The following is an 8,213-nucleotide window of genomic DNA, read 5'->3' as shown; positions in this document are numbered from 1 at the left end:
GGTAGGATGAAGTCTCAGTGGAGGTAGTCAATTGTCTGTTGGTTAATCCTGGTTCAGCTAGGGGTCTTGGTGGGGATGAAGGTGGAGTTTTGGAGGTGTTTCTTCAGGAGTAATGAGATTAGGTGATCCTCACTGGACTCAGGAAGTTGCTACTTCCAGGTTCACAATCGACCTTTCCCACTTAGGCCTCTGCTGAGAAAAACTGAGAACTTCACTCTAAGTGCAAGAGTTTGAACAGACTAGCTCCTAGCAGAAATCAGGAAGGCCAAGGAAATGGAGACCCTGAAAGTATTCTTGGGGACTGGGGATGTGAGGTGTGAGTAAACTGGACTTCACTTAGTGGATGAAACAGACAAAACCCTCTTCTGTGCAACTGCTTCCCACCAGGAATTTATTAAAAAGAAACTGAAGACCAGTCTACATTTTAACGTGTTGTGAAAATGCCACATTGCCGAAATTTCTATATATAGGTTCCAAACTGCCTCAAATACTAGAGGCTTCTCTCAGCCTCAGAAGTGCTGGGAATTCAGACATAATTCAGACCAGGCTGTCTTTATTTATTTGTTGTTTCGGTTTAGGAAAGTAACCTCTAGCTCTATATCTCAGGATTATCTGAAACCTCAATTGCAGCCTGGACTGGCCTTGTACCTGAAGTCCTCAGCCTCAGAAATGTAATGGGGCCCGAGGAATCATGCCTTCTTTATTTTTTATATCTAAATTTTGGGGGTTTTTATTTTTCATTCCTGAAGATTGAAACCAGAGCTTCTTGCTGTAGCAGTAAAATATTTGTCCAGCCAGGAAGAATTTTATATTTAAGATTTGTCTTAGATTTGTATTGTGATGAAAAAGGTTGAGGAGCTTGGTTGTGATAAGAGCAACTATGATTTTATTTGGAGATTGAGATGCAGACACATTTACTCTAATTTATCAAAAAACTAGCAGGAATGGGAAAAATTTAGATCATCCTGTGATTAGATGTAAACCCACCTGAAGACACAATTAAAGCCATCTGTGTGTGTGTGTGTGTGTGTGTGTGTGTGTGTGTGTGTGTGTGTGTGTGTGAGTGTGTGTGTATTTATTTACATTTCAAATATCAGCCATTTCCTGGTTTAATCCCAGGAAATCCCTATTCCATTTGACACTTGCTTTGTTTCTATGAGCCTGTTCCCTCACCCACATACTCCACCTCCCTACCCTGGCATTTGCCTACACTGGGGCATGGAGCTTTCATAGGACCAAGGACCTCTCCTCCCACTGATGTCTGACAATACCATCCTCTGCTCTATATGCCGCTAGAGTCATGGGTGCCCCTCTTTGTTTGGTGGCTTAGTCCCTGAGTGCTCTGGTCTGTCTGCTCGGTTCATATTGTTGTTCTTCCTGTAAGGTTGCAAACCCCTTCAGCTCCTTCAGTTCTTCCTCTAACTGCTCCCCTGGGGACCCCATGATCAGTCTGATTGTTGGCTGTGAGCATCAGCCTCTGTTCTTGCCAAGCCCTGGCAGAGCCTCTCAGGAGACAGTCATATTATGCTCCTATCAGCAAGCACTTGTTGGTATCCACAATAGTGACTGTGCCTGGTTTCTGTATATGGGATGGATCCAAAGGTTGGACAGAATCTGGATGGTCATTCCTTAAGTCTCTGCCCTGATTTCCACATTTCCTATCAGGAATATTATGTTCCCCATTCTAAGAAGGACTGAAACACCTACACTTTTGTCTTCATTCTTCTTCAGCTTCATGTGGTCTGTGAATTACATTTTGGGTATTCTGAGCTTTTAGGATAATATCCACTTATCAGTGAGTGCATACCATGTTTTTTTTCCTTTGAGATCACACAGAATGATATATTTTAGATCTCTCCATTTCATGAAGGCATTGTCTCTGTACCATTACCATACATTTTTGTATCACTATTTCTGCATAATACAGCTTAAGGTCAGGGATGATTCCCCCTGAAGTTCTTTTATTGTTGAGAATAGTTTTGGGATATTCTGGAGTTTTGATATTCCGAATGGTTTTGCATATTGCTCTTTCTGTCTCTACGAAGAATTGAGTTTAAATTTTGATGGAGAGTGCATGGAATCTGTAGATTGCTTTTGGGAAGACAGCCATTTTTACTAACTTAATCTATGACCATGGGAGACCTTTCCATCTTCTGAGATTTTTCAGTTTCTTTCTTCAGAGACTTGAAGTTCTTGTCATAGAAATCTTTCACCTGCTTGGTTTGAGTCACATCAAGGAACTATAATTTGTGACTTTTGAAAGGTGTTGTTTCCATAATTGCCTTTCATCCTGTTTATCTTTTGAGTAGAAGAAAGGTACTGTTTTGTTTGAGTTAATTGTATATCTAGCCACTTTGCTGAAGTTGTTTTTCAGGTTTATGGGTTCTCTGATGGAATTTTTGTGGTCACTTAAGTATACTATTTTATTATCTGCTAATAGTGATATTTTGATTTATTCCTTTCCAATTTTTATTCCTTTGACCAATTTTTGTTTTCTAGTTGCTCTGTCTAGAACTTGTAGTACTATAGTGAATTGGTAGGGAAAGAGTAAGAAGCCTTGTCTAGTCCTGTCTTGTCTTATTTTAGTGGGATTGCATCAAGTTTCTTTCCATTTAATTTGATGTTGGCTTCTGGTTTGCTTCTATATTTAGGTATGTGCTTAAAATTCTTAATCTATCCAAGACTATTATCATGAAGGTTTGTTGATTTTTTTCAAATAATTTCTCTTCATCTAGTGAGAACTGTGTGTGAATTTGCTTCAATATATGTGTGCATGTTTGGATGTGTGTGTCTGTGTGTGTGTGACAGATACATATATATGTATCTGATGAATCCGATTGTTTCATAACTTCTCATTAGTTTCACAGTGTCTCTTTTTCATTTCTTTTTTTCCAGGACCTCTGCGTTGCTCAGAGTGGGGTGTTGAAGTTTCTCACTATTATTATATGGGGTACAATATGTACTTTGAGTTCTAGTAAAATTTCTTTATGAATTTGGTTGCCCTTGTATTTGGAGCATAGATATTCAGAATTGTGAGTTCATCTTTGATGAATTATCCTTTGATAAGCATGAAGTAACATTACTTACCTTAAAAAACAAAAAAAAAAGTACTTTGTGAACCTCCTCTTTTCACAGTAGGCCCTCTTGACTACTGAGGCTTTTTTGTAACAGCTTTGAAGGAATTTTAAAAGGAAAAAAAATAGATGTTAGCAATTTCACAGTTCCATGTACTCATAGCTAAGTGATATGTATACAAAGTTCTGTACATGAAACATATTTTCATTGATCCAGTGCTAATTTTATATTAAGTCAGTTTCTTTTCTAGGAGTCTTCTGTGCTTCCTTCTTTATATGGCACAGTGCAAAACTGAATTCTTTAATGTAACCCTTATAACTTATTTTTAAATTTTATGTTATGGTTATTGTTTTTTTTTCTTTCTTTCACGTGTGTATGTGCACAACTAGTGTGTCTTGTACCTGAGGAAGCCAGATGAAGGCCTTGAATCCCCTGAAACTGAAGTTATAGGTAGTGAGCCACCTTGTGGGTTTTGGTACTCCAATCTCAGAAAGCTGGAAGGGAACCAGTGCTCTTAACTGCTGAATCATCTCTCCAATCCCTTCATTGTTTTTTTTTTCTTTTTATGAAATGAATTATGTAACTGTAAGTGGAAGACAACTTACTAAACAATGAGAGAATGATACTCAGATTCTAAAGTATCTGTTTTAAATTATATGTAACTGAATGCTAAGTGAGCTTTCTCAGAAGACAGTAACTTGTCTTTGAGATATGGTGTCATTATGTAGTTCAGGCTGGCCTGCATTTTCCTATTTAACCTATGCAGTCTTTACACTGGAAATCTCCTGCTTAAGCTTCCAATACTAGGATCATACACATAAAAAAAACATCTTTACATGGCTTACTAAACAATGCTCCTAATACCTATTTTTGGACTTATTTATGTGTATTAGTGTTTTGCTTACAGTTATATATGTGCACCACATGTGTACCTGTTGTTCAGATATCAGTTGATTATTTCAGATACCTGGAACTGGAGTCAGATAGTTGTGAGCCACCATATGAGTGCTAGACACCAAACCTATGTCCTTTGCAAAGAACAGGAAGTACTCTTAACTGCTGAGCCATATCTCTACCCCCATGAAACAATATTATATTTTTAAAAAATAATATTTTGCTTCTTTCAAGTTACCCATTTTACCAAATTATTTTTTTTCAACTGAAGGATTTGCTCTATTTAGAGGAGGCAGAATAATCATTTAATAATCTGATTTTGTCTAGTACTATGTATGGTGAGAATATTAAACATGTACACCGAAATATAGCTTCATCCTAGTTACTGAAAGCTAACTGTGCATGCTAGAAAGGTACTAAACATTTTCTGAAGCATTACAATTTTCATGAACTGCAGCAGTTACTGATCAAAAGTTCCTACCATAATTTTCTTCAAGTGTTTTTTTAAAGGATATGTTCTGAAATATAATTACCAATTCACTTTAGAAATAATTTTATTTTGATTAAAAAAAACTTGGAGATCATTGTTTTAAACATAGATTTTAACATTTTTATCTATTTTTATTTATATAGGTATTTTGCCTATAAGTATGTCTGTGAGTCATATACATATGTACCTGGTGCATGCAGAATTTAGAACAGGGCATCATATCCCCTGGAACTGGAGTTGGAGATATTTGTGCACATTATGTAGGTGCTAGGAATCAAACGCAGGTTTGATTCTGACAGGGTCTCATTTGTAGCTCTGACTGTCCTGGAACTCAGTACGTTGACCAGGTTAACCTGGAACACACAAATATCTCTCTGCCTTTTCCTCCAGAATACTAGGATTAACATGGGAACCAATATGACCGGTTGCCCTCTTATTTTAATTGAATATTTCAAACAATGGGTCTAACAGTTCCACAGTCAAGTTTGTTCTTTCAGTTGCATCATCTTTTTTAGATTTGGAAAAGAATTAGCCTTTATTAAAAGTGTTTCCCTATGAAGAATTAAGTATACTTTTGATCCTTTGTTTTGTGCATTTGTTCTTTTGAAAACTGTTCTTGAAGCTCAAAATTATTTTCCTTACAGAAATTAAAATTCAGATAAGATTAGATATTTCTTATCCAAAATACATGGACTGCTTTTTTCTATGTTGTGGAACATTTCTGTAGACTTTACAGGTTGAACATCCTTCATCTGAACATACCAAACCCTAAGTATTCTAAAGTATGAAGCATGTTTGTGATATCTATCATTTAATTTTAAGTTTCCATAGCATTATTGAATGAAATTTATCTATATCTATTTTTACTTGAATACATGGAATCATCTAATTTTTCTTCAAAATGACTCTTTATTTTAATATAGATGACATTTATAAGACGCTTCACATAAAGAGAAAATGGATGGAAACTTATGTCAAAGAATCTTTCAAAGGCAGCAACCAGAAATTAGAAAGATTTTGCAAAACGAACGAACGAGAGAGGTAGAGTTGTTATATTTGTAGGGTCAAATGTGTATCATTTTAAAAATTATATGTGGCTGAAGTTTAAAAAAAATTATATCATGTCTGATTCTTTAGTAAAAATGTGTGGCTTTGATTTTGTCTAAACAGTTAACCCTATAACATCATGCCTTCAAGCAAACTAAATCTAATTCATAGAAATCTATGAAAATTTTATTTTCTGCTTTAAGTCAATGTTAATGAGATTTAAATTTTAATTTACATTCATTGTGGAAATACAGAAGTCTTGCACATAGTCTTAGGAATGTAATTTATGGATTATTATGTTTAACAATATTCAAAAGGAACAACTACAATTACATATGCAGACAATTTGTATATTTTAGTTGACATGTTTTGCACTGTCTTTACTAAGGCAATGTATGAAAAATAAATTAGAACTTATATTTGGTAGAAAATAATGAAAAAAAAACCACATTGAAATATAATTAAATTTTGTACATATGTATATATATATATATATATGTGTGTGTGTGTGTGTGTGTGTGTGTGTGTGTGTGTGTGTTACGTGTGTGTTGTGTGTGTTTATATTTCTTTAATTTTGAAAAGCTAAAACATAAATGAAAACCTCTCTGATAATATGTTAGCGGAAAAATCTATAATGATTTCCCATTAGATATTTTATACTGCTATTTTTCTTTTTATAGTATGAAATGTTCAATTGAATTTGTTCTGAGTGTTCATTTTCATATTGGTATGAAATGTGCCTGCTTTTGTTACTGTGCTTTACAGGAAGAACATCAACAACAAATTTTGTGAGCAGTATATATCTACATTTCAGAAGTCTGATATGGATGTACAGAAATTCAATGAAGAAAAATAAAAATCAGTGGTTGGTACCATAAAAAAAACTTAATATTTAACCTAGTATTACTAAGTAGGAATGGAACAACTAGCCTTGAGTTGAGCATGTGAAACTAAATTAAGTTCCATTATCTATCTATCCTTGCTTCTGTTCTAGTCTTACTGAGATATAAACTATTGATTGCATACTATATCAATGAAAACGACTAGGCATTTTATGGTATACCAGATCATAAATTTTCAAGAGGCAGACATTTGCAGAAAGATCAAGAGATGATTACCAGTGACTACAAAAAAAAAACAAAAAACAAAAAACAAAAAAACAAAAAAACCACAATATATCAGAGTTCAAAGAAGAGAGAAAGCTTATTTATTGGTTTCACCTGGACTCTGTTGTTTATATTAAAAAACCAACTCAATTTGGTAAATCAGTTCTTACAGTCCTAAATTTAGTAAAGATTTAGTAACAACAGAGGATGGAAACAAACAATCTCAACAGCCCTGGAAGAATTTTCCTGTGGAAGAATATCAGCAAACAATTTTAGATCACGTCTCCATTACTCTACCTGTAGAGTCATCACCTGGTTTCCAAGTAAGATCTGAGACAACGATAATCATATTAACTATTTTATTTTATTTACTGGTTAATAGTTTGGAAAGTATTCAATTTGAAAGGAACAGCAAATTCATTCTTGCCTCAGAAGGCATTGAGGAACCTGCCATTATGAGTCAGTTCTGGAAAGAGATAGGAACTAAAGATAAATAATAAATACTCCAATTGAAGACAGTTTTTAAACATTGGACTCTGGATGACATTTCAAGGGAAAGTGATCATCCCTGTAAATAAGGAGTCTAAAGACAGAACAGCAGGGTACTTCAAAATTTGTAATTCTGCATATGGCAGTTGGTGAGAGGGAGCCAGTAAAGGAAGAGAACCACTGGTAGAAAGAAAACTACCATGAGTGAAGGAAAGTTTTAAAGAAGAAAAGATCCCTAAATGTGTCATATGCTGCATGTGGGCCCAATAAGATTGATTTACAGGGCTGGAAGATGGTTTAATTGGTAATCTTTCTCCCGTGTAGGCATGGAGACCCCAGCTTATATTCCCTGCATTGGGATGAATGCCGACACCACCACCACCAACAACAAAATAAACAACAACAAACTAGCAACACTAAAAACAAACCACCACCACAACAACAAAAAAAAAGTTGGTGTGGTTGTGAGCATTTTACAACAACCAATCTCAGATTTAGTTCAGAGAAAAGAAGATCTCTAGATCTTTGTAGCCACCAGGTGTAGCATAAATGATGAGCTCTAGGTTAAGTGAGATTCTGTCTCTGAAACAGTACTGTGAAATCAAAGATGACACCCAATATTAACCCTTTGTCTCCAAATGTATGCAGGTGCACTTTTTTTAAAGCTAAGCATTGCAAATTAGAGGTAATTTTACTTAATTATGATGATTTGAGTGCAAATGTGAGGTAAAAAATTGATCACAGTGAATAAAGGGCAAAACAGGATTGTAGTAGCCCAAGGTGAAAAGGTGTAAAGGGCTTCTCTTAATTTTTTTTAAATGCAAATTATCATGGTTGTGCGCAACCCTAAAGAATACAATGAGAACTTTATGTTACTACTTCTATATGTTGCTTGAGATTGGAATCTAGAGAAAACCAATCTAAGCTTCCAAGACTAGGATTTTACCGAGTTCATGTATACATGGTGCATGCCTATAAACATAAGAACTTGGGAGGCTAAGGCCAGTCTGTGCATTATGAAAAACTCTTTCACATTAAAAAAAATTCCTACCCCACAATTGGTAGCATAATGTTATTTCATATTATTGTAAATATATATATATATTTAGTCA

This window comes from Mus musculus, chromosome Y (assembly GCF_000001635.26).
Source record: "Mus musculus strain C57BL/6J chromosome Y, GRCm38.p6 C57BL/6J".
NCBI lineage: Eukaryota > Metazoa > Chordata > Mammalia > Rodentia > Muridae > Mus > Mus musculus.
This window is presented reverse-complemented; position numbering follows the sequence as displayed.